Genomic DNA, 10638 nt, shown 5'->3' with positions numbered 1-10638 from the left:
GGCTAGGTCCTAAGCTAAGACTCATGCTAGACTGTAGCAGAAGCATGTCCATGTAACGCAAGTGAAGTGTGCACGTGACAACCTAACTTTGGTAACATAACACCACAAGAGAGAGCTTACCTACCCTAAGCACATATATAGTGAAATAGGTGCGGGTAAGGCAATCACCCACCAAAAGTACACTTGTGGGGAAAACCTAAAACCCCCAGAAAATGGGAAACCCCAGGTCTAACCCAAACATGACCGAACAGAATTGCCTAAAAGGTTCTGGCCATGCAATCTACATGGAAGACCACTAGCCATACAAGAATGCCAAAAACCATGAAGTAGCGGAGGGGGGAACTCGAACCATCTGGTGATGACATATCTCCAACAAAGGAAGGGTTGCCTTTGATGAGAGGAGGCCATAGCTGATAACTCGATGGAACTCAGATTTGCAACAAAATTCAGCGAAACAGTCCGCAAAAACTTGCAGAATGGGTTGTTTTGGGAGCTAAAATTTGCAGACTCAGCCACCCAAACTTTTTTACAAATTTAATGTCTTAGCTGAGCCCCAATCCGCAGACCAAGGACGAGCACTTATTGTCAATGGCATGGACAGCAGCCAAGCAACACACACATGCAAGACACTTAGCAGAACACACAGCATAGAAGGAACGCACAAACATAGGAAAAACCGTAGAGAAAGACAAAGTAAAGAGGACAAGCACGAGATCAGAGTCACAACAGAAAAACACCCTGTAGTCTCTGAGAGCCATTAGAACGGGAACAGTTGCGGGGATTGCTTTTGCAAAATCTACTGAGCCGGAGGGTTTTCTTCCATCAACAATCAAACAACAGACAAATACCCAGCCAGGGTCCTGACAGTTGAGGTTCAGGACCACCAATTCGCATGTGCAGGTTCATCCCGCTTTACCATCTTCTCTATCTTCTTTCACTCTCTTGTCGTTTCAGTTATTTCAAGCTGTTTTGAAGTGCTAAAGTTGATACCTTAAAGTGTGGAGATTCTGGTGGTTCACTGTCTTTCCTTCCGATCACTTGTCTGAGACGAGTACAAATATATCACAATTGCTGAAGGGAAGCTGTCATGATTGGTCATCCCCTGCTTGTGTTCAATGGGTTCTTATTTCTAATGGTCTCCTTGGATGTACAGTACATTCTCTCTACCACTGCGCTTTACTCCTTTTGGTAGACAAATACTAAAATATTGTATTCAAATACTAAAACAATTGTGCAGGAAGCTCGAGCACTTTTAGGACGTTTGGAATATCAAAGGGGAAATGTGGAGGCTGCTTTACAAGTTTTTGACGGCATAGATATTAGCACAATCAGATCTTGGATGAAAGCTTCTATAACAAGCAAGAGTTCTCAGCAACGAGGCAGATCCAAGAATGATATTTCACATCCGTTGTCTCTACATGCGGCTAGCTTGCTACTTGAGGCTATCTACTTGAAGGCCAAATCTTTGCAGAAGCTTGGACGTTTAACAGGTATTAAAGACCCTCATTGTCATACCTCTTATGTGTTCGTGCCTCAAAAATACTTTTAAACTGACACACTGCATTCGGACTCCTCTTCTGACAGGGATTGTAGTATATGTAGGTGACAAATCATGCTGTCTTACTGTAATTGCAGATGATTACTCCATGTAATTTTCTACCACCTATTAAAAAGTTGAGTTTCCTTGTGCTGCAGATGCGGCCCTAGAGTGCAAGGGAATACTTGATACTATGGATGTGGTTTTCCCACAAGGCATGCCTGATTCGTTGGGTGAAAGTAAGCTACAAGAGACTATCTTTTTTTTGTAAATCTGCTTTGATTAATTTACAAGTGGGAAACCTCAAAGCGAGCAAAACCCACGAAAGAAAGGGATACAAAAGATGGAGCACTATGAGGCTCCGAAGGCTAGAAACAGTCAAAGTAAATCCTGTAGGCATCAAGAGTGATGTCTTCAACTTCATAGGCAAAATGCAGTGCTTGACCAAGAGATAATTTGAAATAGGGAAAGGGGTCAACAAAAGTGCCTTGGAACATTAAGGAGTTCCTATGATGCCAAATGGCCCACATAGTCCAAAATCTGACCCAGGTGAAGAAGACCGCAAACTGAGATTGTGGTGACTGAAGCACCACAAAAAGCCAAAATCGTCTGTGAAAGGAGCCGGAAGGAAAACGTAGTCGAAGAGCAGTCGACACTTGCCGAATGAAGGCTCTGGAGTGATGACAACACCACAACAAGTGTGGCACGGTCTCCTCAGCTTCAAGGCATCTGGGGCAGCGGGAAGGCGCAATATGCCGGGCATGCAACACACTGCCAACAGGTAGAGCTCCCACCAAGCACCGCCACAAGAAAACACGTGCCTTCAAAGGCAGATGACTTTGCCAAATGTGAGACAATGTGTGTTGCCACCACAAGGATGACTCGGAAAGCGACCACAGCTGATTACCCCGATGCACAATCCATACATCAAACTGAAGAATGGCATAGACACTGGCAGCTGAGATGCAGTCCAATCTGGTAGTAGCCAGATTCCAATCAGAGAAGCGAGAGTCTTCATCCAGAGGAGGAATGGGCGAATGAGCAGCAAGCATGTTTTGAATCTCCCGCCAGAGAGGAGAATAGTGAAGATCCAACCGAAAGCGGGAGACGGCATCAGCAAAAGAAAGAACATAACCCGAGTCATCAACCACCTGATGCACCTGACAGATTCCTTTTTGGGAAAGAAAATACGCTTGGCGAGGAGACCGTTGAACCAAAGTCGAAGCAAAAACCTTGCTCCAATGCAGACTCTCCAAGCGAAGAGAGTTACCCCCAAGGATTGTCGACCATCCCAGGCCAAATGCGAAGTGACAACCTTCCAATCAACAACTAGAGAAGAAGTAAAGGGACATCCAGGAATGTGTCCTTCAAGCTTCCCAAAAACAACATCCAAATAAGTCAGTTGCCAATGACAATGTGCGCACATAAATGTGTGACCATGAGAGCCCAGGGTTGCTGCTGCTCCACCAAAACTGGCAACAACATAGCTTTCTGAGCCAGAAGATGACGTCTCAAGTCCAAAATATTCAACCCTCCAAGCCGCTTGGGAGAACACAGCTTGTCCATAGATAGAAGCCGAATGCCCCTCTTAGTAGACGAGGTCCACCAAAAATGCTCTAAAATATTGGACATGAGAGACTGCAAGTGCAACCGAGGCCAGGATAACAAAGGCAAGTAAAACTGCACATAAGCCACAAGGATGCACTGGACAATCCTGAGACGCACATGAAGTGGCCACGAGGACAATTTCCAGTAGTTCAACTTGGAATGTAGACGTTGGAGCACCCAATCCGTTTTGTTCATAGCCGATACATTCCAACCCAGTGGATAACCCAAATGGCGAACCAGAACATGGGGAGGAACAATCTCCCCAGGCCACAATATCTTATGCCAGTCACATTCTTTCAGAGGCAACAGTTAGGATTTGCAAAAGTTAACTTTGAGACCTGCTGCCAATCCAAACAAGTGAAGAGTATGCATAATCTGTTGTACATCATCATAGTTATTACGAGGCATGAACAAAGAGTCATCTGCATAAGCCTGACCAGCAAACTGTCGACCAGAAGGTAAAGTAAGGCCATGTAGCCTACTAGTGGAGGTCAAGGAATCCAAATACATAAACAAGGGATGAGTAGCGATCGCATAAAGCAAAGCACTCAGAGGGCAGCCCTGCCGTAGACCGTCCCAAAGGCCAAGATTCTGTGAGAGAACCATCCAGCAAGCTTGCAGAAGTACTGTTTAAAGGCATACAAGAAAAGCACGACACGGGATAGCCTAGGCCCAAAGCCCAAATGTCTCATGGTATCCGCAATGTAATCCCAAAGAACAGTATCAAATGCCTTTTCAATGTCAATCTGCATGACTAATACATCCTTTCGAGTATATTTTGCATATTCCATACCAATAATGACATTTGCGAGGTTATCAGTAATTTGACGTCGCGGAATGAAGCCGTATTGAGATTGATGCAAGCCTTCATGCAAAAAGCATTTGAGTTGGTTAGCAAGCATTTTTGCCATTAATTTATATACCACAGGCATAAGTGTAATAGGCCGCCAATGTGAAAATTCTTCACACAATGCATGCTTAGGGATCAGCTTGAGCAAACCTTCTTTCCAAGAGGAGGGTAATTCCTGTTGTTCCCAAGCTGTATTCATCATGAATAATAGAGGCAACTTCAAATAATCCCAGAAAGATAAGAAGAATTCCACAGAGAGACGATCCCAACCAGGAGCTCTCCATCGACCTAAATCAAGCAAGTTGGCATACAATTCCGACTCAGTGAAAACAGCTTCCAAGTCTTGAGCCTGCTGCAACGAGATAATGGAAGTAACATGCAATAGAAACATGTTACGCGCTTGGCGAGCTTCTCTCGTGGAATCTTGCCATAATGGGAGCGTAGGGCTAGTGCTAACTCTCAAAAAGTGGAGGTCCACTCCCCTGACGGTAATTTAACTCTCCATATAGCTTGAGACTGCCTTGAGTGATGCAAATGCTGAAAGAATTGTTTAGAAGCACATCTTTTATCTGCAAAAGCTTGTTGACGAGCTCGAGTCTGCTATTTGGCCAATTTCCTCTCCTCATTGCGCCTTAATATTGCACGAGCAGAAAACAACTCAGTCATTTGAGCATCAGTAAGAGAAGAATGATTAGCCAAGTGCATTAATCGGCTACAAGCATCCTTTGCCTATTAACCTGTTCCCTTAATTGTGACAAATAATCCCTGCCATAATCCTGTATAACTGATTGAACACGCATAACAAAACGAAACCATGCTATGTCCATGTCAACATACATCTGGGAGAGAAAAGGCGGGATGATATTCACAATCATAGTGCGAAAAGGCTCATGCTTGAGATAAGCATTATTGACATGCAGAAGTCTTTTCTTGGGTAGGCGATCATTGACATCAAAAGAGCCAAAACGAAGTTTCAAGCATACGGGAAAATAATCTGAGAGACACATAGCATAATCAATCCTCATCTCGCATACAAAGTCATCATATTGTTGCATGTGAAAAAGATACCAGCGATCCAGCCGAGCGTGATACATGGATTGAGCATTGTGCTGAAAAGTAAAGCCTGGATCAGTCGCATGCAAAAAGGGCCACAAATCAAGCCCATTACAGGTCGACATAAATTGGTCCCAAGATTGCCATTCCATATGAAGCATGTGAGAATGGCCAGTAGTATTATCCGCAAGGTTTGGTGCATTATTAAAATCCCCACAGATAAAGGCATTGAAATGCCAACAATAAGAAGAGATAGCACTCCACAACCGTGTCTATCTGCAGAAGCTGTGTATGCATATAATCCTCCAAATTCGAAAACTTCTCCATTAACAATACATTGGATGACCATCCATCTCCCAGCCGGGTCATTAAAGACCAAGGTCGGGAAGAGTTCATGTCGAACAAGCAGAAGCACTCCAGAATGGCTAGCTGATCCTGCATAAGCTATCCAGTAGCCCGCAAAGTAAGAAGTCTGTCCTGCAAATTGGTGCTGGTTATGCTCTTGAAGAACCACAATGTCTGCTTTACATGTATGTACATAGTGCCAGGTAAGCTGCCACTTGTCGTGATTGCATAACCCACGCACATTATAGGAGATGCAATTCAAAGAACTATGCATTCTATATGGTATATACAGTGGACGAGGAAACAGGGAAAGAAAGGGGGGAATAAAACTCAAGTACCCGTGCCCATCGACACATCCTCCCCAACTGAAGGTGCCTGAGAAGGTGGGTCAATACCTGGACCTGGATAATTGAAAGGAAATGCACCTTGCGACAAAGAAGCTTCTCCAGTAACAACCTCCTTGTAAGAACGAACAACCTTGTCCCAAGCTTCAGCCAAAGAAGTGTTGTCATTACAAGGGAGTTTTTCCTGAGTAACATTCTTCAAAGGAGGCACATAATTACGAGAAGATGCTGGAACACGAGGTGTAGCAGCTTTGACTGGTGTCTTGGGCACTATCCAAGTTTGAGAGGTCGAAACCTGTTTTTTTCCCTTGTCTTTAATATTTGGAGAAGCAGAAAGCGCAGACAATTGTACTTGTTTCTCCTTGCCTTTAATCACCCCAGCCGAGGGGGAGGAGGTTGAAACTCCTTTAGTTGGAACCTCAGTAGAAGGTTTCGGAGGCGAGCGAGGTTGAAGAGCAGGGACGGCTGAAGGAGGTGGTTGCAGATTTGGTTCCGGACATTCGGACTGCATATGAACAAATTTGCCACATCGGAAGCAAGAATTTGCAAACTTGCCCCATTTAAGCTTAAATGGGCGCTTTCCAACCACTGAATCCCCATAATCGATCGAAATACCTTTTGGTGTGGGGATATCCGTGTCCCACAAAATACAAAAACGGTTTGTGTTTGCCTCCAGCTTAGGAGGGCAAATGATACAAGAGACTATCAGTAATACTGTAGAGCTACTTCCAGAGCTTTGGAAACAAGCAGGCCAATATCATGAGGCAATGCCTGCTTATAGGTGTGCTCTACTCCATCAGTGGAATCTCAATCCTGAATGCTGTGCTCGCATTCAAAAGGAGTTTGCAATATTACTACTGTATGGGGGTGTAGAAGCAGGGGCTCCCAGTTTGGCTTCTCAAGGTGAGGGGTCATTTGTGCCCAAAAACAACCTAGAGGAGGCTATCCTTTTATTGATGATTCTTTTGAGAAAGATCTCGTTGAGAAGAATTACTTGGGACTCAACTGTTCTGGAGCATCTCACTTTTGCGTTGTCGATGTGTGGGCAGACAGAAACCCTAGCAATGCAATATGAGGAGGTGCTTCCCGGCATCTTTAGCAGGGCTGACCGTTGGTATAACCTAGCTCTCTGTTATAGTGGGGTTGTAAAAAAAATTTGGCTCTAGATCTACTCGAAAAGTCTTTGCACCATTTGGAAAAGCCCAACGGCATCTCTGCTCTGTTACTGGCAGCAAAGTTATCTTGTGAAGATAATGATACCTCTAGTAATGCAATGCAGTATGCACACAGAGCCATAGCCAACATGAAGGAAGATTCTCACAGTCGAAAATGCGTCGCCTATCATATCCTTGGTTCATCCATGGGTAAGCCAGCGAGGCTTGCTTCTCTTAATACACAGAGAGCCTTTTTACAGAGAGAGTCCTTGAAGGCTCTGCAAGACTCTACTATGCTTGATGGAGAGAATCCAAGTACTTATTTTGATCTCGCACTAGAATATGCCGAGCAGAGAAACCTGACTGCCGCCTTGGATTGCGCCAAAAAACATTTGGACCTGACCGGCGGTTCAGAGGTGCAAGGGTGGAGGTTGTTGGGGCTAATTCTTTCAGCTCAACAGCGTTACTCTGATGCTGAGAATGTGCTGAATGTTGCGTTGGACGAGACCGGCACATGGGAACAAGGTGAGTTACTAAGGACCAAAGCCAAGCTGCAAATGATACAGGGGAAGTCAACTGAGGGAATCAAGACATATATGCGACTTCTAGCCCTGGTTCAAGCTCAGAGGAAGAGTTTTAATGCTCGAAGCTTGAAGGCGAAGGTAACATGACTGTTGCCTATGAGTTTTGGAAAGAAATAAAGATTTTAGTTCTCTTGCATCGTTTCACTTCATCCCTCTGAATGTGCATATTGAAAGGCAAGGATCAGACATTTGGCAAGCACTCGCAAGTTGCGTATGCCACCTTCATTAGAAAGGATTGAAAAGAAAGCCCAAAGAGATTTTAGTGCCTGGATGGAACATAGGCTAGAAGAGGACGTTGAGACCGCTGTTGGGTTGGCAGGTTTTTTCACGTTCTCAACATTTTGTGCTTAGCTTCTTAGAAGGGTCTTGTTGGTGCAGCTTCCATGTTGAAATCTTAGAGATAAATTATTACAACTTCTAAGTGAATGCTGAAGGTCTGCATATCAGATAAAAAGTGGTGATTGGGAGAATTTTAGCCACCTTATCAACTGCTTTATTGTGGCTGACTCAGTTCTTGGTGATTCAGGTTGATGGTGAAAAAGTGTCAGAAGTAGAGGTCTGGCAGGACCTAGCTGGGATTTACACAACCATAGCAGCATGGCATGATGCTGAGGTGTGCCTTGGAAAAGCGAAAAGTTTAAAACTACACTCGGCAGCTACATGGCACGCGACTGGTAATTGTCTCTTTGCTTGCATGTATACCAAGCATGGTTTATGGAAACCTCTACACTGCATTCAAAATTCGTATGTTGAACTTGCATGTAGGAATCTTATATGAAGCTCATGGTCAGCTACCTGAGGCGTCGGCTTCTTATTATAATGGGCTTGCAGTGGATCCTGACCATGTGCCCTGCAAGGTCTCCTTAGGGGCATTACTTCGGCGAATCTCTACCAGTTGCTAGAAGCTTCTTAACAGATGCGCTCCGACTGAATCCCACAAACCACATGGCTTGGTACAATCTAGGGATGGTACAAAAGCTTGGAGGAAGGTCTTGTGATGCGGCAGATTGCTTTCAGACTGCATACTTATTAGAGCAGTCAGCTCCGGTGGAAGAGTTCAGCTCACTTGCAGCATGTATTTGATAGTCTGTGCTGAATTTACTGGGCAAGAATATGGGCTGTGCTTGTGGGCCTGGACCTGGTGTTTTAGAATTCTTTTTGTCCCCTCCATTCGTCGACCTTGTATTATCATCACCTCAAATTGATCACTGCAACATCGGGAAAAGGATTGATTCTTTTAAGTTGAGGATGCGCAGGCCACTGTAGAGAATAAAACGATGCCACTGATTTAAGAGTACTTTATTTTCTCCTCAAGACTTCGATATTGCGCGGATGCTACAGCCTCAAGAGTGGATGGTGAGATGACATCGTGCAGTCTGTGAGCAGCCAAATGAGAGAGCCAGTCAAAAAGGGCAAATTTGCTACTTGTCTTTGCCAGCTCCAAAAAAGGTAACAAGGTATCTGCCCAACTTTGTTGCATGTGCTTCAAGTTTTCCAAGGTTCAGTCACAGCAACGGGTCCGGATGAATGCTTTGAAAATGCATTGCCTAGTGCAAGATGAGTGTCCTTGTCCCATTCCTGTGTGGGGTTTGAAAGTGCAGGCATCACGTGGCCAATGGAAGAACCTTGTACAAACTAATTTGTGTTTTAATTTTTTAATATTTTCAATGTAAGCTTAAGATATTCCATGCACTCAGTGCTACTCCATATCATACAAGCAGTATTTATCAGCTGCTTTATGAGTACACAAGAGGATCAAGCTGCTTTATGTGCAATGGTCCTCTTTTCTTTCCAACTATTTTTTTGTCGATAGTTTGACTATTATGCCTTCTGTCAGCAATTTTTAGGCCAAAAGACTCTTTGCATCCGTCAGTTGCAATTCTTATTTATCTGGTATTATGGTTTGTCACCTCTACAACTGAGTATTGAGGAGAAGAATCCATGTGCAGCCTTCTCCTTGTGGTTTTCGCAGTGCTTTAGGGCACTATCCTTCTCATACTTATCTGAGAACACACCTTGTCTTTGCAAAATCTCTGAAAATCCTTGTTTGAGGGAGGTCCATGGCCCCCTGTAGGCTTCTTAGTGGGCTATGTTGGATGAGAGGGAGGAGCCATCTTCCTCTTGTTGGCTGCATCCAATAGCTGAAGTACTGACTTTGTTTTACTCTACATGTCTTTTTTAAAGGGTTTTTTCTACGACTCTGTGGACTAATAGGCTTTTTTGACCTTGACCACTATCTTTTTGTGCATGTCTTCCCTTTGAAACCCATCAAGCTTATAAAAAATGTATGTGAGTGCACAATTCTTGGTCTTTTCAAACTCTTGATAGCTTAAGGGCTTAAAGAAAGTTTTATTAATGTGCTTCGGAGGCTTAAGTCAACCTATAAGGCTCAACTGTATGCATTGTTTGTTACACTCCACTTGTAGGTATCAAGTCACATTAAGGGATTTTGTGATCATGTTGATGAAAGAAAAAATTATGTCCCCCTTATCACCTATGAAAGAGAAAATGTAAGATTGGTTGGGTCTCTTGGAAGTCCACAAACTAGCTAGGCATGACATTTAGGAACATTTCTTGACCAAATTTCATGGATATTGGCAAGCATTTATGCTCAATTTGATTCTTGATACTCAAAGAGATGACTCAATGGCTTCTAAAACATGTTGGTTGCTTTGAAATGTTTATTGTTTCTGGCATTTCCAATTATCTTTACTGATACTAATTTTTTTTTTTTTTTTTTGGGGGGGGGGGGAGGGGGTGAGAGAACAATAATTCATAAAGTTTTAGGATATATTATGGGATTGATTGTTGCATGGTTTGCTATATATTCTTTACATTGGATGAATTCTAGTTGGGGTTTCGTTTGCGTAGGAGAGGGGGTGTTAGTACAAGTGTAGGACCAGGGGGCACGGCTCCTAGGCAAGGGTGGCTATAGGCATGCAATCAAGGGAAGATAAAGTCAGGGGTCCATAATAGGTGTTGGATGGAGATAAGCATGCATTAGTCTTTACTCTGCTACAATCTTTAGAATTCAAAATCAGTCATTCTCTATTTCTTTGAAATATTTGCGCATAGAAGTTGATCTGGATACTCTTTGGACAAGTCTCACTGGAATCATTGTGGTCTCTAACTTTGTAGAAGAAAGTCAAGTTATTCTATGTAC

At 43.6% G+C, this 10638-nt stretch overlaps 1 pseudogene across 1 annotated transcript; it reads left to right on the top strand.

Annotated features, from left to right (window-relative positions):
• The first annotated feature begins 207 nt into the window (after positions 1 to 207).
• Positions 208 to 9342, top strand: LOC147446960 (protein NPG1-like; annotated as a pseudogene). Its single transcript, XR_015189577.1, has 6 exons — positions 208 to 1147; positions 1238 to 1490; positions 1696 to 1804; positions 6447 to 7553; positions 8002 to 8149; positions 8241 to 9342. The product of XR_015189577.1 is annotated as a protein NPG1-like (transcript).
• Positions 9343 to 10638: the final 1296 nt, after the last annotated feature.

The sequence above is a fragment of the Adiantum capillus-veneris genome, chromosome 11 (assembly GCF_014529385.1).
Source record: "Adiantum capillus-veneris isolate H3 chromosome 11, ASM1452938v2, whole genome shotgun sequence".
Taxonomy (NCBI): domain Eukaryota; kingdom Viridiplantae; phylum Streptophyta; class Polypodiopsida; order Polypodiales; family Pteridaceae; genus Adiantum; species Adiantum capillus-veneris.
Note: the sequence above shows the minus strand (reverse complement) of the source record. Positions and strands in the feature narration are given on the sequence as shown.